General features: G+C 43.0%; 1 protein-coding gene across 9 annotated transcripts in view; it reads right to left on the reverse strand.

Annotated features, from left to right (window-relative positions):
• Positions 1-23169, reverse strand: part of TTLL5 (tubulin tyrosine ligase like 5) — a 272026-nt gene that overhangs the window by 93406 nt on the left and 155451 nt on the right. The gene's annotated exons all lie outside the window — the stretch shown is intronic.

The raw sequence follows: 23169 nt of genomic DNA on the forward strand, positions 1-23169 counted from the left end.
CTGGTATACTGGAAGCACTACGTGTTACTCTCAGCTACTATAATTTCTTATCTATGATCTTATTTTTGAGGTTCAGTGGGACATACTCCAGATTTCTCATAGATCAACAGGCAATCCATATTCTTATATGGTAAACCGTGTCTTCTTGGTATAGACAAGCTAATCAGTTGTGGTATGAATATGATAAAAGTCGAAATATAGAATTTGTATTTTAGGAATTGAATCAAACAAAAATTCTTTGCCTCTAAGATCTCTAAATCCAGACATTACATTTGCTGATGAAGAAATGGATGATTCATCTCTGAGTCTGGCTATGGCCTGATTCTCCACACACACACTGAGTCCATAAATGGCCAGGAGACTAATAGGGACATCTTTCATGACCTCTTCTTCTTTACATCCCTTTCATGAATCATAGTTCTCTTCTACACTTAATCTCGGCCAAAAGACCGAGGAGTGATGGATCCCTTCTAAAATACCATAGCTGTTGAACAACGTTTGTTAAACCACAGTTAAAATGACAAATCACATTTATATGACATGTTGACAAGCAGCTGTATGATCAAGCCATTGTAAGAAACCAAGAGGACCCAAATTCCACAATTTCCACCCCCTAGAGTTCCCTAGTATGGAATTACCCACCATCTAAAGTAGCCATCCCAATCTTCCTGACCTGCTGGTTCAGATCTGTGAAAGAAATTAAGTTATATCCAGAAGGGTCAGCATACAAAGCAAGTAGAAATTTAACCCAAATTGTAAACACAAGCCATACACTTATAGCTTCTTCAGTCTCTTTATGTGTTCTGCCCACACATGAAGCATGGTATTAGTGCCTGGTGCAAGTGAAAAATTGTACAGATTCATAGATGACAGTAAAGATATTTGTAATGCTGAACTATATAGCTCCAGCTACTAAAGCTTTCTTCACTTTTTGTTGTAGTTGTTAATCCTCACTGAAAGATATTTTTCCATTGATTTTTAGAATGAGCGGAAGAGAAGGGAGAGACAGAGAGAGAGAAACATCGATGTGAGAGAGACACATTGATTGGATGCCTCCTGTACATGCCCCAATCAGGGCAGGGGATCAAGCCTGCAACTGAGTTTCGTGACCTTGACTGGAATCAAACCCGGGACCCCTCAGTCTGCAGGTCAACGCTCTATCCACTGAGCTAAAAAGGCTAGGGCAGTTTTCTTCACTTTTGTTCACAGAAAGATTGTTTCTTATATTTCATCAATGAATTTATTTTCAGAAATATTTCGACCTCCCCTTTGCACATTATCATCATCAATAATAAACAGGTTCAGACCAGCCTGGGATGGCACTGTGAAAAGACTGGTATTGACTTTCCTCTCCCTATTACTAGAGAAGTTAAACTAGTGAAAAGGGCATGAGCTTTCCCATCAGAAAGAACTGGCCCAAATGTTAACATAGCTAAGGCTGTTTCATCATCTATACTTAAGGATAAGACCTATGTAGCAGCCATGTTTTTTTGAAATAAATAGGATAAATCATACAAAGCACAGGAGGTGGCATGGATTGGACATACAATAAATGTTAGTCCCCCCTTCCTTTTGTTACCCTCTTAACAAATGGCAAAATAGAATTTTATCACTTCAAAACAGGGGGAAATATATCTGAATTAATAAGAAATTGCAAGACATGTTAAACAACATAAAATCAATTTAAAATTAATATATGCTTACTATGAAAATGTGTAAGTACTGAAAAGTGTAAAGAAATAGAAAAAAGTCACCCATAGTTCCATTCTGTAACCATGGTAGTTGGTATAGTCTTTCATTCTAGTCTTATTCTAGCACATTCTAATTATACTAGAGGCCCAGTGCATGAAATTCATGCATTCGGGGGGGGGGGGGGTCCCCTTAGCCTGGCCTGTGCCCTCTAGCAGTTGGACATCCCTAGCTCTGCCGAGGAGGCAGGAGAGGCTCCCGCCACTGCTGCAGCACTCCCCAGCCGTGAACCTGGCTTCTGGCTGAGCGGAGCTCCCCCTGTGGGAGCGCACTGATCACCAGAGAGCAGCTCCTGCACCGAGTGTCTGTCCCCTGGTGGTCAGTGCGCGTCATAGTGACCAGTCGTTCCATTGTTTGGTAGATTTGCATATTAGCCTTTTACTATATAGGATTATCTAGCCAAGACATATGGATATCTTTTATTTATGTATTTAAAAATATGTGTGTGTGTGTGTGTTTTTAAGAAAAAGACTTGCTACTCCCCAAACTCTGTATGCCACTGTGCTGGGAACAGGACACTAGCTTTAGAAAACAAGAGGAAAGCGCCCTAACTGGTTTGGCTCAGTGGATACAGCATGAAGAAGGGAGCAACTTCATATGGGAGAAATCAAGAAAGCCTTCAAAGTGGAGGTGGTCTCAAAGATGTCCAGCAATTTGACAACTGGAAAGGACACTTCAGGGAATAGCAAATAAAAGAGCAGGGAGCAACAGGAAATCCAAGTAGCCAAATGGTGGGGGTGGTAGAAGATGGAGAGATGCTGTAATCAAAGCTGTTAAGACATGGATCTCTCATATATCCTGAAATAGAAATGTTACTGGTCAAAATTTCCATCTAAGCAAAGCACAGCACACAGCTTTAATTGGAATCACTCGTGCTCATCATGAAGCTACAATGAAAAGGCTAAAAAAAAGCTAAGATTTGGGGAAGGCAAAGGGCATGAGTTGAGTGTGGCTTAGGACAGCCAAGCACAGAGAAACCAAGTTTTACTACCACTGCTACCATTAGTGTGGGGCTTTCTAAACGCCTGATTTCAAGCTAATCCCCTGACATGCCTTACCATGGCTAGCCTTCCGAGACCCATCGAAAAAGATATTACCACTCTATTTTACAGAGGAGGAAACTGAGACTTAGGTTAAATGACTTAGGTGTAATTCTACACACCGAGTGAGTGAAAGAGCTGCTTCAGAACTTCAATCTGTATGACTCCAAAGTTGCGATGAAGAACAGAAGATTAGAAGCTAAAACAGTACTCGCTAAAACAGGCCTATGTGTTGGGAATACTAAGATCATCCAAGACCCACACAAATATGCTCCACTGAGTTTTGACAAAGCTGGAAAAACTAATAGCCATTTGTTTGTTAGAAAATGGAGCTGTAGCAATTGTACATCCATAGGCAAAAAACGGAACCTCAGACTAACCTCATACTTCTTTTTTTATTGATTTCAGAGAGAGGAAGGGAGAGGGAGAGAGGGATAGAAGTATCAATGATTAGAGAGAATCACTGATCAACTGCCTCTTGATTCCCCCTAGTGGGGATCAAGCCCGAAACCCAGGCATGTGCCCTGACCGGAAATGGAACTGTGACCTCCTGGTTCATGGGTCAACACTCAACCACTGAGCCACACCAGCCGGGATAACCTCATACTTCTTACAAAAATGAATTCAAAATGGACTATGGATTTAAATGTAAAACATAAAATTACAAAATCATCCCAAAGATAATTTTTAAAAACATTTGAAACATGAAAAGACATGTTTCAGTTTTAGCTATAGGCCCTAAGAAGATGATGATGAAGACAGGGAAGAGCAGATACCAGGCAGTGTGCTAAATGTTTTAATTCTTTAGCTCACTTTATCCTTAAACATTCCGAGAAGGCAGAGACTAACGTCATGGATGAGACAACTGAGGGCAAAGAGGTCAAGCTCACAGCAGAGGTTAAGCACTCGTATGCTCCGCAGTGCCACCTGCCCTATTGCTACCACTGCCCTCCACTGGGGTATGGGGGGTATGGGAGGGCTGGCCTTCTGAAATGATAAATATTGTACATAAAAAGTAAGATTTTTCTTTTTGATGCACGATTGACTTTTTTTTAAAATATATTTTTATTGATTTCAGAGGGGACGGGAAATTTAGTCCCTCACTGGGGACTGAGCCTGCAACCCAGGCATGTGCCCTGACTGGGAATTGAACCGTGACTTCCTGGTTCATAGGTTGATGCGCAAACACCAAGCAACGTCAGCTGAGTCACAGTTGACTTTTAAAGATGCCTGAACAATGTTCAAATCTAAATGGAAGTGAAGAGCCAGCTGGACCAGGAACTTCATTCATTCCTTCACCCCTTTTCCTTCTCCCTGTAGATAAATGGCTAGGCCAAGAGGCAAGTGCCTGTCCTTGACCACCTGGGAGTCACAAGATCAGGGGTGCCCTTCAGCTCCAAAACGTTTTACATCTCAATCCACAGTGGTAGGTGTGGACTTCCAAGAGAAACAGCGGCCGGAGCCTCCAGAGGCGCACACATACTTCCACCCAAGAGGACTTCAGACCCCACCGAGGGCTTTCATGTAGTGGGATGTTCCTGGTGAAGAGACTGCCTCTCTACAGCATGAGGGTTCCCCTTCAGACAGCAAGGGGAGAAGATAACGTCACTCACACCTGGCAAAGCTACTGGTCAAGCAGGCTGCTCACTGTCCAGTATTAAAGCCTAATGTGGGAGATAAATGTAGGCCCACTCTGAGGTGTTAACAGCTGTTCCCTTTTATTCTACTACCTGCGTCTACCTTCCTTCTTTTTGCAGGAAGGGACACAGAAATTCTCCACACCCGGACTTCTTCACAGTGACACCACCTCTGAAAGCCGCCTGGGAGCAGCTGTCCAGGTACGAGAGGGTTAAGGCGAGTCCTGTGCTGCTGGCTCTCCGTTGCTATCACTTTGAAAAGCCGCTGGGTTTACAGGAAGAGTGTGAGAATGTTGCAGCTTTCCCAGCCAACATTTGGTTCCCATTACCGTGAATAATCTCTCTCCTCCCTCCTGCCCTAGCCCCCACCCTTTTTCTACTTTTTCCACATTTTATATTAAAAGTACATCAAACACTTTTCTTCCTTTTTAATATTTTCCTTAAGCTTCCTTCACTCAATCTGCTGGGTTCTGTGATTTTTCTGGTTATTCATTACTTAGGGAGGGGGAAGGGGCAGACTTCTTGGATGAAATCAGTCAAAAACAAAACCAGGAGAGAAAGGCACCTAAGCAGTGTGGGGGAAAGAAGCTGACTCACAGGGATTCCTTCTTGGCTTAACTAACATGAAGGAAAGAAAGCGCCCACTGAGAACCCTTGCCTTTCCTGCTTCTCGGCCCCATCTTGGTTGTATTCCTGTCCTAAAACAGAGCAGCCCCGAAGTAAAGTATCGGAAGACAGGGTCTATTCCTAATGTCATCATCAGTACAAATTGGAGAGAACTCGTAAGAGAGGGGTAAGTGATGGTCCAGAGGTACCAAGAGAAAGATCAATGGGATGCAACGCTGGCAGGGTGCGGGGAAAGGGCACCCTCTCATTGAAGGGTATACTGATCTATCCTTTTTAGAGGCCAATTTGACAGTATAAAAATTCAAGGAATACATATTATTTGATGTAAAAAATTCCACTTCTTGGACTGCATCCTACAGAAATACTTGTACATGTGCACAAGTTATTCACTGCAGATTCCTAAATTGGATATAACTTAGTGTTCTTTAAAAAAATGGTAAAATACATTATGGTGTACAGTCAAACTTAGGAAAACTACATACTGGCTAAAAATATTTAAGTGCATATGAACAAAGCAAAAAAAAAAAAAAAAAAGGAGATATTAGGGGGAAAAACAGAAAAATACATGGAAACTATACAAATCAACCTTTTCACTGGGGTGGACTACCTCTGAGGAGGAGACTTTATGTCCTCATAAATTATAATATGTATTTCCATCAAATTAGTTTATGATATGGCTATATGTATTACCTGTACCATTAATTATTATAAAGTATACACATAAATATAATCTATAGAATAGGAATATGTATAATGTATAACTATATGCATTATTGTATTGTAACTACTTGAGGCCCAGTGCACGAAATTCGTGCACGGGTAGGGCCCCTAGGCTTAGCTGGGGATCAGGGCCAATCAGGGCCTTCTGGCTGCCGGCCGGGGCCTCCTTTCCCCAGCTACTGGGGCCTTCCTTTGTTTTGTGCCGCCCTCTGGTGGACAGCGAATGTCATAGCGAGCAATCGAATTCCCAGTCGATCAAACTCTTGAGGGGACACTTTGCATATTAGGCTTTTATACAGATAGATATATACATGTATCTTTTCTTTGATTCAGCCCTTTATAGACTGGAAGAAACTTGAAATTCAGAACACTTCTTATCTTTGCAATATGTACCAAGTCAGACTTAAGAAAGTAGAGAGTACCGAAAATTATTAAGGGAATCCCCCAGAAAGTCGACAGACTGACAGAGAAATGGATAAGTACCAGAAAAGAAATGATGAGTCTAAGAAGCCCAAATGTTTCCAAGGGCATAGTTGTGATAATGAAAGCAGTGAACACTGATCTACCAATAATTATACTATGTGTCTACTGCAGGGATGGGAGGAAGGGAAATGTGGAAATTAAGGTTGGGTGGCAGTGAGAAGAGAAGGGCAATGGATTCTCATTTTCATTATAAACTTTATAGAATTACTTAACTTTTAAATCATGTACTGAATTATTGTGGGAACCAACCTTCAATACAGCCCCCAGTAATCCCCCCCACTCCTGTTATTCATATCCTTGTAATATCGCATTCCAAACTGAATAGAACTGGCATGTTGCACAAATGACAGTGTGTGTGTTTGAAATACCTAATAATAAGAGCTAAAACTAGAAAACTCTTAGAAGAAAAGATAGGGCAGAAGCATCACGACACTGGATTTGACAATGATTTCTTGGCTATGACACCAAAGGCACAAGCAACAAAAGAAAAAACAGGAAAATTGTACTTCATCAAAATTAAAAACTTCTATGCTTCAAAGGACACAATCAAAACAGTTAAAAAGCACTCTACAGAATGGGAGAAAATATTTGCACATGATAAGGGATGAATATCCAAGATGTACAGATATCTTGCCCCAATCTCTGGAAAGAGACTGTGTTCACCAAGTCTCCCTATTAGGAATTCACCGACCATCCAGCAAACACCAATAAATACCACAGGCTTCGTGCAGAAGACCCAGACTCCAGCGATGGCCAATAAGTAGTGTATTTATACAGGGAAAATAAAGTGAATTAATTAGGCTTAAGAAAAATAGAATTTTTATATGATCCAGCAATTCACTTTGGAAATATAACCAACAAAACTGAATGTAGCCACATGAATAACTATTTGTACGCCCCTGTTAATAGCAGCATTATTCACAACAGCCAAAAGGGAGAAGCAGCCAAAGTATCCATCCATAGATGAATGGGTAAACAAAATGTGATAGAAGCACACAATGGAATACTATTCAGCCTTAAAAAGGAAGAAAATTCTGACAGTTACAACACGGATGGGCCCTATAGATATGCTAAATAAAACACACCAGTCACAAAAGGACAAATACTCTAAGATTCCACTCACATGAGGTACTGAGAGTAATCCAATTCAGAGACAGAAAGTGAAAAAGTGGTTGCCAAGGGCTGGGAGAGAGAAAATGGGAGTTATTTTTTAATAGATACAGAGTTTCAGTTTTGCAAGATGGAAAGAGTTCTAGAAGTGGATGGTGGCGTACAATATGGAATATACTGAATGCTACTGAGCTATGTACTTAAAAATTATTAAAATGGCATATTTTGTTATGTGTATTTTACCACAATTAACATAAAAAATTTTAATGATGGTGTATAACTTCTGGGACTAGGTCATAAAAGACACTGTGGCTTCTGCTTTCTCCTGAGTCATTCACTCTTGGGGAAGCCAGCTGCCATCTCATGAGAGGACACCCAGGCAGCCCTGGGGAGAAGTCTGTGTGGTGAGGAACGGGCCTCCTGCCAACAGTCAGCATGAACTCACCACCCACGTGAGGGTGAGCCATCAGGGAAGACGATCTTCCCGGCCCAGAGAAGCCCTCGAGTGACTGCAGCCCGTTTGGCTGGCATCTCTACTGCAGCCTCGTGAAAGAGCCTGAGCCAGAACCCCATTAGGCTGCTCCTCAATTGCTGACCCACAGAAACGGAGATAATGTTTATTGCTTTAAGCTGCTAAATTTCGAGATACTTTGTTGTGCAGCACTAGATAACTCACGCAATAACTTAGATGACAAATTTTAGAAGGCAAAGAAAAATTAGCTTGCAAGCATTATCATATCAGAGTGGCCTGCTATCCTACCATAGCACACAGCAGGTCACGGAAGCCCAGAGATTCTCAACTGTCTGTGCTGAGAACACTCACAAGGGTGTCAGGTTTGATCAGCATGCAAAATATATGTACATATGTGAACACAGTGCTACAGCTGTGTGTGTTGGATGAATGTGAAGCTGGCTGAATCCTGTGGCACGGCACTGAGCAGGGTATATTTGCAATATGTAAGAGGTGAAATGTAACATCAAACTGGTGCCAAATACAGAGTGTATGTTATAATATGAAGAAACTTTTCCTCATGAGTACAGGAGAGGCAGGGCGGTAAATAAATAACTACTCAAACAGCCACGTGGCCCAGTGAATATAAATGCAGCAATTTAAGGGACACTGTGAAATATTGCTCTACTTCAGCGATTTTCAACCAGTGTGCCCCAAGAATTTATAAGCCTGCAATACCTGACAAAAGAGGTCAGGGTCACTGACCTCTTTTCCTAGATCAAGCATGCTCGCTTTAGACTATCAAATAAAAAAATGGCAACAGCCAACACAATAGTGCTCCGGTGTGATGCCCTGTCTTGATCCATAAATAGATAGGCTATATAACAGACTTGGCATCTTACTGGTCACATCAAATAATAAGGTTGCATCTGACTGGTTAATTCTAGGTACCAGAAATCTTTATATACAAAGTATAGGTACCTGATTTTTTTTTTTTAAGTCACTTTGGGGTCCTGGCTGGTGTGGCTTAGTTGGTTAGAGTGTTGTATTGTACACCAAAAGGTTGAAGAATTCAATTCCCAGTAGGGGCACATGTGGGAGGCAACTGATAAATGTTTCTCTCTCACATCAATGTTTCTCTCTCTCTCTCTCTCTCTCTCTCTCTCAAAATCAATTTTAAAAAATTCATTTTGGAGCAAGAAGGGTAGGTTATTATTATTTTGGTAAATCAATCAAAATTATACTTATTTTATTTGTCAGATGAGCAAAAACATATTATTTTTTGGTGTGCCACATAATTTTAGTAATTAGTTTCTGTGTGCCATGACATGAAAAAGGTTGAAAAATCCCTGCTCTACTTTGATACTGATTCCACCAGGTCCACCGGATGGAGTCCACTGGTTGTGTACTGAGTCTTTTAATTCCTTCCAGTGTGTTGTGCCAAGTTCTAGTGTGTGGAATTGTGCTGCAAACACAGAAGGGGCGACAACTGCTTCCACAGAAGGCATTTGACCAGCTCAGTGCTAAGATGCCGTTCCAGAGGAAGCCAAGGCGCATGCCCTAGAGATAGCAAGCAGGTTGAGTTGTGGCTCTTGACCTGATGCATCTAAATTTTTGTGGTGCCAACGATAGGCATTAGCTGAAGAGCTGCCCAGGAGAAACTCAGGTCTGTGGTTATGAACCTAGATACTTAAACTCACTGGGCATACATTAAATTAGCAGATAATATAGTATGTGTCAGAAACTGCATTAAGGAACAGGAGTATAAAGATGTATAAGTCTTGATTTCAAAGGCGATGATACAGAAAGACATGAAACCTAATTATAACAATGTAAAAACACTACAGCTGCAGACAAGGAGGCCACCTCTGGATGAGATGTGGTAGAAGGTACAGAAAGGAAGGTTGAAATTGGGCTGAATCCAGAATGACAAAAAGAATCTGCCAGATATGAATGGGGAAGTGAAAGACTGAGGAAAGGGTGGGTATAAAGACTCAAAAATGTTCAAAACAAACACAAAAAATGTCCCTGACTTCTTCAGTTGATGTTAATTAAAAGGCAGATGATGGGAAAAATCCCCTTAGTATGGCACATCAGGCACTGCAGCTTTCCCATCTCACCCTCAGCCACCCCCACTTGCATGCCATGCTCCCTCAACTTCACATTTCAGGCCTGCTCTTCCAGGCCTCCCTGCTTCACACACGTCTCTGCCATGTCCACCCCGTCAAATAACAACCCAATCTCTGCAAAGCTATGCTGTTCTTCCTCTGAGAGCTTTCCCTGGAGGCTCCAGGGATACCTGTTATTGGAGTGTTCTATACTGTGCCTGTTCTTCCCAGTGACCATGTTTTACCCACTGGACCAACCATGAAGGCAGTGAGCTCATTGCTCTGGTCTTTGTCCATCCAGAGCCTGGCAACATCCCAGTCACGCAATGTGTGCTGGAAGAACAAACGCACAAATCAGTGAACACTCCTCGCTGGAGTGGTCCCACCTTCCACCCGCAGAAGGGAAAACAGGACAGATAAACCTGTGAGGGGTTAGAGGAGTCGAAGCCCTGGGTTCCAGTCCTTCCTTTATCACCAGGGAGGCGTGAGAATTTGCACAACCCGTTTAACTTCTCTGGGTCTCAATTTTTAACACCTGTGAAACAGGATATGGCTAGATAACGTGGACATGTTTACAACAGTTCCCATTTACTGAGCACTTATCCTGTGGCAGGCACTGTATAAAAGTGCTCTTCTTATGTCACTTAATTTTCACTTGCTCCTTAGGCTATCCCTAAGAAGTAGCCTCATTTAGAGATAAGAATAACAGGTTCAAAGAACTTACTTTAGGTGACATAGCTACTAAGGGGCTAAAAAAAAGGGGGATTAAAACACATCCTCTCAAACACTAAATTATAACATTTAGATACTGAGATCCTAGATATTTTAAGAGAATTTGGACCTCCTCGAGCCATATGACAGCACCCAAAATGGTAGTGCTTATTTATCCGCTCTTCTCTGAGGAGAAGATGCCTTCAGGGGATGGGGACTGAGTGACAGGGGCATGCAGACGCACCCAACTTCAGTCTTAAAAGGGAGAGCAGTCTTACTGAATGAAAGGTCTTAGCTCAGAGAAAGAAAATGCAGGATGAGCCCTAGCTGGTTTGGCTCAGTGGCTAGCGCATCGGCCCGTGGACTGAAGGGTCCCGGGTTTGATTCCGGTTAAGGGCACATGCCTGGGTTGTGGGCTTGATCCCCAGTGTGGGGTGTGCAGAAGGCAGCCAATCAATGATTCTCTCTCGTCATTGATGTTTCTCTCTCTCTCTCCCCCTTCCTCTCTGAAATCAATAAAAATATGTAAAAAACTAATTTTTTTAAAGAAAATGCAGGATGAGATGACATGGAAAGAAGAGACTGAAAGGACAGCCTGGAAGAAAAGTGAGGGCAGGGAGAAGAAAACAGGAAGGGCCTGGAGCTGCGCTGCTGGGATGAGGGAGAATGATGAAGGGACCGGGTACTGTTGATGGGCAGGTGGCCATGCTGAGAGAAGGGTCTACCAGGATAGCAATTCCAGCCTAAACTGGGAAATGACACGGACTACCTTGCTTCTCCAAGCACTGAGGGGGTTAAGAGAGAGAGCTCAGCCTGGGCGTGAGGGGAGAAGCGGGAGACCAGTAAGAAAAAATAATGACCCCATGGGTCTGAAAGGAAGAACCTGCAGACTGAGAGAGAGGTGATGACAGAGTGTGCCTGGAATGGACCACTTACTGCTTTAAACCTGTGCCAAGCTGAGTAATGTGGGGCTGAACTTGTGATTGACCTCAGCTCTGGGAGAGATTAGCCTGTGTACCATCAGCAGCATAAACAAACATCACTATTTCAGCGTGGTAAGAATGATTAATACTGAAAAGACCTAACCGTGTGTAGTGCTTCATACTTCACAAAAGCAGGTTTACCTATCTGATCTCATTGAACTCCCATGACAATCCAGGCATCATCACTCTCCACATGGCACAACTGGGCTGAAGTTTTGTCAAATGATCTACCCCAAGTCAGGAAGTTCCAGGTGGACCTGGGACTGGCTCCTAGGTCTTCCCCTCCCTGGCCCAGGGTTCTTTCTGTAGGAATAAAATGCAGTACTTGCCTTTAATAGACTTACAACTCAGGAGAGACAGAACAAAGACATAAAAGCTAATTACACAAGGAGCATATACTATACTCCAAACGAGTAGGGCAGCTGGAAAGGTTTGAGGTGGCTGCAGCCTGGACTGGAGAAAGAGATTACTAAGCAGGAGAGCAAGGAGGCAGGGAAAGCTCAGAGTGGGGGCCTAGAGGGATACTCTGCCTACCCAGGTCCTCCCCCACAGCAGAGCACTTGCAAGTGCAACCATTCAACAAATATTTATTAGTTGACACTGTGTTAAATGTTGAGGATTCAATAGTGAACAAGATCTACAGTCAAGAAATTGACTCCCAAACTGAACGTGTCTGGGTTACATCCTGGGGGTTGTCACCTGTTCTTTTGAAAAAGAGAGATGGTTTATTTTCAGAGTGATGCTCCAATCCATTGGAAAAATGTCGGCGCTCCAGTTTTTCAAACCTTACTACTTTCCCAAAATAGAAGTGGACTCTGTTTGCCTCTCCTTGGGCAAGAGATCAGAAAGGGTCAGCGCTGAAAGGGGAACAGGGAGCATTAAAGTGGCTATTTCATGGCAGAGTCATAGTAAAAAGAAAAAGCAAGAGGGTGTGTTTAGCAACTTACTCCACACAATTATAGTTACCCTCCCGGCATCCAAGCTCCATTGTGTATACTATGCACATATAGTGAAGAAAAATGTGATATGGGAATACAGTGAGAGAGTCTCAAAGTGCTGAAACAGCATACCTGGCAGCTGCTAAAACAAAACTTCAAAGATTTGGCTTCTTTGAAAAGCCATCAGGCAGCACCACACCCACTCCCCCTGCTAGCCACAGCTTCCCTGGGAGCTAATACACGTAACCACTTGTAACCACTTCCGCGTGTTTGGCTCTGTTCCCCAGGGCTATAGCAGCTCTATATGCCAAGTCAGAACTGCCAGCCAAGCAGGTGGGGGGCTGGGGGCTCAGTTAGTGTAGGAAAGCAAGACCTCTACCCAACATCTAGCCATGGGCGTATCTCAGAAAATAAAATGACGCTGGGATCTGCATATAAAGCCCCATCCTTTCCGTCAACCCAGCTCTGATGGGCTAGAAGACACTACTAATACAGAAGCTCTGGGCTTTTGAGGTTCCCAAGGCACGAGAATATGCTCCTCCCAGCACCACAAATTAGTTCAAGAACAGCATCTGTGGGAAATCTCAGCTCTACACAAAAGAGGCCTGACATCTACAGAAGAACCTAAGAGGATAATCAAGATTATGCCTTTTTTAGAAACTCATTTCTTTGTGTTTTTTTAATCCAGTGATCAAGTTTGGGTCTGTATCACATCATCTAGGTCAGTGATGGTGAACCTATGACACGCGTGTCAGAGGTGACACGCAAACTCATTTTTTGGTTGATTTCTCTTTGTTAAATGGCATTTAAATATATAAAATAAATATCAAAAATATAAATCTTTGTTTTACTCTGGTTGCAAATATCAAAAAATTTCTATATGTGACACGGCACCAGAGTTAAGTTAGGGTTTTTCAAAATGCTGACACGCCGAGCTCAAAAGGTTCGCCATCACTGTTCTAGGTCAACCATCTAGCTCGGTGCTGCCCAATATGGTAGCCATGAGCCACATGTGGCTTTTGAGCATTTGAAATCTGGCTAGTATGACTGAATTTTTCATATTATTTAATTTACATTAAAATATCCACATGTGGACTGTAGTTACATATTGGACAGCATTGAACTAGTCATTTACTCACCAAATATTTCTTAAGCACTTTGTACTGGGAACAGTAAGGCTGTAAAGATGTGTTAGACTCAGGGTTTGGCCTCAAAAAGCTTACAATTTAATACAGGAGGTAAGACAGATACACAAGCAACCATAATATAATAGAAGGAGAAGGGGTAAGAGTCATGGCAGAGGTAAACAGATAATAGCAGAACTTGGAGTAGGGAGATGGTGACCTGACATGTATTCCCCAAACTAACCACTCAGGTAGGGAATGCCAGTAAGTCTATCAAATGAAGGACTCTGAGGAGGGAGGAACTACTGTAAAGAATTCCAAGCCTGGTATGGCTCAGTGGCTGACCAGGAAGTCACTGGTTCGATTCTCTGTCAGGGCATATGCCGAAATTGCAGCCCGATCACCAGTGTGGGGCGTGCAGGAGGCAGCCGATCAATGATTCTCCCTCATCATTGATGTTTCTCTCTCTTTCCTTTTCCCTTCCTCTCTGAAATCAATATCCTATACAATAAAAGGGTAATATGCAAATCAACTGAACGGCGGAACAACCAGTCGCTATGATGCACACTGACCACCAGGGGGCAGACGCTCAATGCAGGAGCTGCCCCCTGATGGTCAGTGCTCTCCCACAGGGGCCCATCAGGGCCAGCAGCACCTCCACTGCCAGCGCCATGTTGCTGACGCCCACCATGTTCTTCACTGCCCCCTGGTGGTCAGTGCATGTCAGAGTGAGTAGTCAAACTCTCCGTAGAGGAGACAATTTGCATATTAGGCTTTTATTATATAGGAGGAGGATTTGTTCTTTGTTTTTAAGTGTCTGTTTACCAAGACATTAGGCCTTTTAGTTACATGAACTAAAAATTCTCCTTTACAGTTAGGGCCGTGTTTTGACTAATATATTATTTCCAATAGAAATGTTCTCCCTCAGCCAGGCTGATTCTCATTCACTGTCCCTTGAAAATACCTGAACACCTTATACATTATCTTCCTGTTCCCCCATCTCCTTTCCTTCATCTGTCTGTAGCCTGTACATAATCTAGGCCTCCACAAACCCTCCCTAAAACCCTTCCTTGGAGGAGTCTTATCTTTCCACCCATGTTTAGTATCCTTTGTAAACTGTGAACTCCTCTGAATCCATATGCCCCTTTCAGTAACTCACTTGATATTTCACGTGCAAAAAATAAGTAAACCTACACAGGCCAGTGTTCTTTAGACTACCCTGCTGAGCTGTCAACTCTAACTCAAAAGGAGTACGGATCCCATTTCTCTGACCTCCCATAGATCCTCGCACAGTGTCAAGCACAAATGTGCAATTATCTCTTAATTGGTTACTATTAGGCTCTTTGCCTATCTAAGTCCCATCTATCCTTCCAGATCCATCTCACACCCCTTTCTTTCCCAGGAAGTCTTTGCTACCTTCTCCCATCAGAGTGATCAATTTCTCCTCTGAACTTGGACCACTTACAGCATAATCCTCTCACTCAACAATTAAGCACAGATTGTTTAATAACACTTCATTAATTAGTTAAATGACTGTGAACTTTCCTCCTTGATGACAGAGACCTTGTCTACCACCTCCTTCAGAGCTCAGCCCAGTGCTGTGCACTCACAGGCTATTCAGTAAATGCATGTTAACTTTTTGGGGATAACTTTGTTTTAGCAACTACCAGACGAAGCCATTTCCCAGCTGAACCTTACTTATTACCAGTTTTACCTTTACTCTTTTCCAAATATTTCAATGTACTAAATACTTGATGAAAAAGTTTACAAAACTCTCCTTTAGGGGCTTGTATCTCAAATGTCAGTACTGGGTTCAAGCAGCTAGCAAGATATTTGAGAGTCCCAACAACATAGGCAGGGCCTTTCATTTACTCCAAGTATGTCAGACTCGCAGCCCCGGTCGCCAGTTTGACATGCTTGGTTTACTCAATGTTCCTGGTGCAATTCAGTTTCAGAAGAACATAATTTGATTTCCTCTGGCCTTTAAGTACATTTATGGTTTCTTTACCTGCTGTGCCAGGAATCCTACTCATCTAAATCCTTCTAAACTATAATCACATTACTGAGATGCACCCATATTTTATTTTCATCACAAAAAGACAGTAAAACTTATTTTGAAGAACAAGGCTAAACGTGGTATTGATTATTGGCTTTGAAGCCAAATTCATACAAGTCTTAGCCTGATAATTCACGAAAGCCAAAAACATCCCTTTACTGCCTCTGAAGCAAAAATATGGTCAATTAGGACGCGAGTGTCACTGCTCCTTATTGTGAACACCTGGGCCTACCATACGATGCAACATTTTGAATTCCTAAGCCCCTTCTCACCTCCAGCTGTATTCTCACCTCCCAAAGAACACTGGCTTCATACTCAAATGGCCTTTAAAGTTTAGCTTCTCTCAGTTATCTTTAGGAGCATTTTAATGGCTTGTAATCAAAATTTTAACAAAGGGATACTTCACAATAAAAATAACGGGAACCTCAGTACTGTGATTAGGCATAGCTGCTTTCCCACTATGACACTGTATAACACTGCATGTGAGTGATGGCCAGTTGTAGCTAAACTACGTACTAACCTAACCTAAGTGGTGCAGCAATGCTCTATCCTAAGCAAGTCTAATTTTGTGCTTCTCTCTTTTCTGGGAAGGGAACTAAGAGTTATCAAGAAACTATACCAAAACCAAACCTTTATTCCTTTTCAGATGCTACAAGTCCATTGTTTTCTTCTATTAAAATAGATAGTACGCCCTGGCTGGTGTGGCTCAGTTGGTTGAGCATCGTCCCATGCACCGGAGGGTTGCTGGTTCAATTCCTGGTCAGGGCAAAAGCCCAGGTTGTGGGCTTGATCCCCATTAGGGGGCGAGCAGGAGGCAGCCAGTCAAAGTTTCTTTCTCACAGTGATGTGTCTCTCTCTCCCTCTCCCTACCTCTTTTTCTAAAATCAATTTTAAAATATATATTAAAAAACAAACAGATACTGGGAATTCTTTTCCTTTTAGTCTCTTAAATCCTAGGACTTGCTTTTTTTTTTAACATTGATTCCTCACTTGCACTTCCTCAGTAATATGCTAAGAGTCTTTTAGCAGAATGATGGGCAGAGGGTAGAATGGGATCTTTTACCAAAGGTTCAGGGAAGCCAGCTGGTCTTCCTTCTAAATTTGTTGAGTCAACATTAAGTAAGCTTTAAAGATGAATCATCAATGTTTCTCTACAGGAGTCAGAAAGAAAGATACAGTGTTTCTTCACCAGGGATTCTTTCCAAACTCTTTCAAGGCTGGTAAACAAAGTTAACTTGGAAATACAGGAGATGATAGAAAAACCATGGGAGAATTAAATTGAATTATGAATTAACTCTGAGATAATTTTGTAATTCTAGAAAAGGAGTCTCAGTCAGCTTAGTACATGGATTTTTATCATTCAGGTCTTTTAAAACCGAAATAATCGTCAATTGTGGATACATACAAAATTACAAAGTGAACAGTTGAATTAGGATCTTGTCTCTAACATTGACTGTGTGTGTGTGTGTGAGAGAGAGAGAGAGAGAAAGAGAGAGAGAATCCTAAGGAAATGTATATACTGGGGGGGAGGGGGAGGAAAAGAGAGGCAAACTGAACTGGAAAACCCAACACTGGCACACCACAAAGCAAGCTGCATTTTATTTTGACTGCAGATAAGCAAAGATCCCTTTCTCTCACTCCTGAGCCGAGGCCCTGGTAGGATGGCCAGCCGGCTGTCGTCGACACATTTCCCAAGCTTACCCACATGCCTTCAGTAGGCAGCAGCCCAGTCGTTCTGGCCTTGGCACACACACCCACGGGCACTCGGCTCTCGTGGCGACTGAGGACTGCAGAACCTGTCACGGAGCTTGAACTGACACAGAGCACAACCCCTGAGAGCTATGTGTCTGGCCGAGTGAGAAAAGCAGCAGAGGAATTTCAGATAGAAGTGCAGGCCTTTATCACTTGTGGCCAGAGAAACTTCTTACTCAGGGGGAAGGACTGGTGAGAGCTAGGACTCAGGAGGAGGAGGGTCAGGTAAACTATTTTATGAGAAAAAAGGAAGAATAAGGAGTGTCTATTACTTCTACAGAACTCTGAACACAAGTTGCTTTTTTTTTTTTTTTTAGCCACCCCCCCCCTGCCCCCCTGCCACAAGTGGTTTCTTTTTGTGATTATGCTCTTTGGCTAGAGAATGTTGTTTATATAACAGGATAAAGTACAAAATTGTAAGCTCCAAACTCCTCCAGAGAAAAACTCTCCCAAAGCTCGACCCCCAGGATAGATGGAAAATATGAGTGTTTACTGGCTGGGACACCAAGCTACAACGGAAATTTCAACATTCAGAGAAGATAGTGCAGAGCAAGGGCTTATTGAGCAGAAAAAAGTCATCCCTCAACAAAAGAGTCAAAGAAGAAGGAAGAGTCTCCTGTTGGCCTCCTCTGTTGCCTTCCCTTCCACAGCTGGAGAGGCCACACCTCTGGAATCCAGCTCCAGGAGCACAAGCACGCGGTGAGGGCCAGCTTCCTCTGAACTAGAATACTGAAGGAAGTGGTGCAGCAGTCCCGCAGCCCAGGCAGGTCCAATTTCAAGTCTCTTCCTCTCTCTGTCTCTCTGTCTCTGTCTCTGTCTCTGTCTCTCTCTCTCGGAACCTATACTGAAACCATGCACTCTACTGGCTACCTTCACATACACAACTCAAATCTTATAACTCCTTAATGACATAGATACCATTACCTGTTTTTTAAGCAGATGGCTCAAAGAAGCTAAGTAACTTGTCCAAGGTCACATACTCAGTGAGGCAAACCCAGATCTGTCTGACCCTAAAGTCCCTTCTCTTCACTACGCCATGCCATCTTCCTCAGGGGACTGATGGCCTCCTTTCCCATGAAGGACTATGTTCTGAATAATTCCCTTCAATGGAGGCAGAGGTGGAAGCAAAACCTTACCATTTTGGCCACTAAATAACTTTTGTTGCTCTTTCTTACAACCATACATTCCTCCCTCTTCTTCTTTTTCTATTGTGGTAAAAAAAGCAAAACTTTAAATTTACCGTCTTAACCATTTTATCCTTATTTATTCCTAACCAACTGTACAATTTTTTAGTTGAGGAGTGTTAAGTATAGTCACACTGATGTGCAACAGATCTCTAGAAATTTTTCATGTTGCAAGATTCAAACTCAGTAGCCATTAAACACGAATTTCTTCTCCTCTCTTCCCCTAGCCCTTGGCAACCACCTTTCTACTTTCTGTTGCTATGATTTTGACTACTTTACATACTTCATGTGAGTGGAATCATAGTATTTGTCCGTTTGTCACTGGCTTATTTCACTTAACAACTGTCCTTGAGGTTCATCCATGTTGTAGCATGTGACAGGATTGAATCCTTATATACTCTTCTTGATGCTCTTTCTTCTAATCGTCTGTACCATAAAATCGAAATCTTTGATATGTCTCCCCACACTGCTAATTGTTCCACATGTATGTGGCTCCTTCTCCCCACCAGTGATCAAACACCATGTCCTGTCTTTTACTTTTATTTTATTTTTTGTTAATCCTCACCTGAGTATATTTTTCCATTGATTTTTAGAGAGAATGGAAGGGAGGGGGAGAAACAGAAAGAGAGAAACATTGACATGACAGAGACACATCAATTGGTTGCCTCCCCCACTCGCCTCGACCGGGGTGTGCCCCGACCGGGGATCAAGCCTGCAACTGAGGTACATGCCCTGGACTGGAATCGAACCCAGGACCCTTCAGTCCGAGGGCCAATGCTCTATCCACTGAACCAAACCAGCGAGGGCCATGCCTTGTCTTTTAGACCTTACCCAGCAACCAGCATTCTGCGGAAAACATGGAAGATGCTTCCTGGACAGTAAACTGGGAGATCTGGAACTACTGTGTTTTATTTATCACTGCTCCCCGGCATCTAACATAATGCCTGACACATAGAAAATGAATAGAATATATTTTTTAAAGAAAATAAACTCAATATGTTTTTTAGGACTGATTGAGAATAAAAAGATGGGAAGTAGGAAATGTGAATCTCCAGCAGCATTTGTAAGAAATAATCTAAGGGGATGGAGATAAGTATTAGCTAAACTAGAATCAGAATCTTTGAAAAAACTTCTCCTTGGAAATTATGTAAAACAGGGTACTTGGTTCTTTATAATTTATTACTGAGGAGCAAGGGGGCAGAGAACAGGGTGACACAAAATATGGCCCAAATTTCCAAGGTTTGGTGCTTCATTGTACCCCATTCCCCAGTATGGAACTTAAAGGGCCGATGCACATCTGCTCCCTGGGGGACGCCGGCCAGGCCAGCAGCACATGCCCACACGTCTTGCCCTGTCACCACAAGGAGGAACAAACTCACCAGTGAGCTTTCGACCTCCCCCACCTTTAATATCGAGGAACAGACAAATCCTCAGGTTGCGTGTTTGAAAAAGCCAGAGGTGGATAAAAATAATTCAATGACAAATGCTGGAAAAACATACAAAGGGGCAGAAGCCAGACATTCGTGGGATTCCCTGACAGCTCCATCTACAAGGAAGGGCTGGGCTGGAAAAAAACAGGGCCTCAGGTTCCTGCCAAGCCGTCTGAGGCCCCGTCCTTCCCAAATCATTCCAAGCAGCAGCCAAGACTTTACAGTAACCCTTCTAGGTCTCACAAAGAAAGATGCACCGTGCAACCACTGAGTGCTCCCCACCTAGAAGTGCTCCTCCCTATGTGGTTCAATTCCATGCGAGGCTGGAAATAATGAGAAGACACCGCTGCGTATGGATCCTCGGCTCCCAACAACTCCCCGCGTGCCCAGAAAATGGATCATTGAAAGGCAGCTGAAAAATCCTACCCATCTCATTGGCTAAATAAAAGCTTATTAAATACCCAGGTTTCAGCATTCAGAAACCAAATGGATCCCTTTAAGAAAAAAGAGGTCATGACCACTAGTACCTGCATCCCAGAGGCCCTATTGTATAATTCTAAATCGGCCTTGCTCGGAGGCACACCTCAGGCTTCTCAACATGTGACTGTATTTGGCCCTGACTACTTTCTCTTCTGGAGAGTAGCCTGCAATTAATCTCACTTATTACCTCTGAAAAGTAACAACAGAGGAATGGCTGGCCAAGTCCAACTCCAGAGTGTCTAGGGAACTGCAAGCTACATGGCCAGGCCTCAGACTGTCTGGGCAAGTCATGGGCTCTTTGCCTTCCTCCCCACAACAAAGCTTGAACAGGGACTCCAGACAGACCAAAGGAACCGAGGGATTTGAGGAGCTGGGCTGAGCTCACCCTGACCCAATGGGAGACGACAGCCCTGAGGCTACGTTTGGGATGGTTTCAGAAAGCGGGGGAAGAACAAGGTTGTCTGGTGAAAACTTGTGTGATCCACAAAATTGAGAACAATAGCAACGCCACAGGGAAATGAAAAATAACACTATTTTCAGAGTTCTCGTGAGTCACCAGTTTTCATTCCTGTGGCTACCAAGTCACTGAATCCTGATGAAAAGTACAGCCAGCGATGGGTTCTCTTTACATCATGTTACTGTTTACAGGACAGCCTCAGTTCAGCGAGTTATCAGAGTGTATCAGCACTGGAATCCGCTGTTGCTATTGTAGAAGAGCGAGTAAGAGTGCCTCTTACTTTCCTAGCACCCACTTCTAGGGAGATCAAAGTGCTTGAAGGGCAATCTAAAAGCTCTCAAAACAGGCCAGTTTATATGTAAGTATGTTTACCTAAAGAAAACATTAAATGAATAGTGTAGGGTCACGCAGTGTCAAAACCAGAAATAGAACTCACATCTCTATGTAAGTAATAGAACCAGTAATAGAACTCAGTTCCATATTCATGAAGCTTCGTTACTACCAAGGGAGGAACAACAAGAGACTAAATACATAATTATAAAACAGTGACTTACCAAGTAAAATTAGAAATCGGGGCATGGTACGAAGAGTGCCTGCTGTAGCCCACTTCACAGCCAGGTCTGGAAGGATCTCTGAGAATTCTCTTAGGCCTGTTTTAGGGTGGGTACCTCTGGGAATGCCACCTGGAGCCGGAACTCCCAACCTGCCTCCAGGCTGTCCTGGCAACCAGAGGTTACCTGGGGGCAGAGGAAGATCTCCCAGGGCTACCCTGGACGGGAGTGGGAGCTAAAAATTGGCCCTTAAGCTTGAAGAACAGGTGAAGAGAGGACTGTTGCAGGTACAACCAACACCACAAGGAAGGGGACTTTGTGGGGGTTGCTTTCTGGCACCAGTGGCTCTGAGATGATTGTACAACGTGACATTCTGCCACAGCTCAGGAGCAGTCAGGGTGGGCGAAGGCCGAGCACAGTGCTGGCCTCTAAATCCTGGCTCTGACCCTGACAGATCCCTTCGTCGCTCTGCCTCTGCATTAACAGGTGCTACACCAAGAGAAGGCTCTCCTTATTTTAAAAATTCCCTTATTCCATCTGTAACTAATATTCAGACTCTACTTCTCCAAAATGTGTAGTTTTGACATTTTGTTTATGGAAAACGGCTGCAGCCTTATCCTATTGATAATATATCTGAGATTGCAGTGGAAATGTTTTCCATAGAAATAAGGCTCTGATTGTAAAATGGAAATGGAATATTTGGAAATATTTTATATGGAAAAGAAAGCTCTATAGTATAAACAGAATTTCTTTCTTACGACTTACGTTTTCGGAATTGTTTACTATGGGCTGTAAGTCACCAAGTGACAGACTCCTCCTGGGAAGAGAACTGTGTGGGAGGAGGCCTGGCTTGAAAAGTCTTGCTGTTCAGTCTTCAACTCTCTGTAATTCTCAATTGAGATGATTCTTTTCACTCTTGACCATTGTGATTACTAGTGTAAAATACACTGGACCAGAGGATGATGTAACGTGTTTATATTTATGTTGCTTCCTGGGCAGAACCTGTTTCCCAAATTAGTTCCTTAAGACATAGTTCTAACACCAACATACTTTAACAACAATTTGGTATTTCTGCCAGGCTCAAGTTTTTGGTCTCCCCTCCCAACTTTGGGGCAAGGCAGCATTAAACAGAAGGCTGGCTGGCTGGCTTGGCTGGCTCAATGGTTGAGCACTGACCTATGAACCAGGAGGTCAAGATTCCCAGTCAGGGCACATGCCTGGGTTGCGGGCTCGATCCCCTGTAGGGGGCGTGCAGGAGGCGGCCAATCAATTCAATGATCCTCTCTCATCTCTGATGTTTCTAACTCTCTCTCCCTTCTTCTCTGAAATCATATATACATACATACATACATATACACACACACACACATATATACACAATTTATTTATTTATTCTTTAAAGAGAGAAGGCTGGCTGGCAGAGGCTGGGAGCACTGGCAAGGAGGTGGAGGCTTGGTGGAACACCTGGGATGGAGCTTCTTTATTTGGAGAGAACGATATCTCAGCTAATGAGAATACTTCATTGCAATAGTCACATCCCCCTCTAGCTCATTTCACTCATGGACAGATGAAATCAGA

Source organism: Myotis yumanensis, unplaced genomic scaffold, assembly GCF_028538775.1.
Source record: "Myotis yumanensis isolate MYYU_CA2020_CCGP unplaced genomic scaffold, mMyoYum1.0.hap1 SCAF_1, whole genome shotgun sequence".
Taxonomy (NCBI): Eukaryota; Metazoa; Chordata; class Mammalia; order Chiroptera; family Vespertilionidae; genus Myotis; species Myotis yumanensis.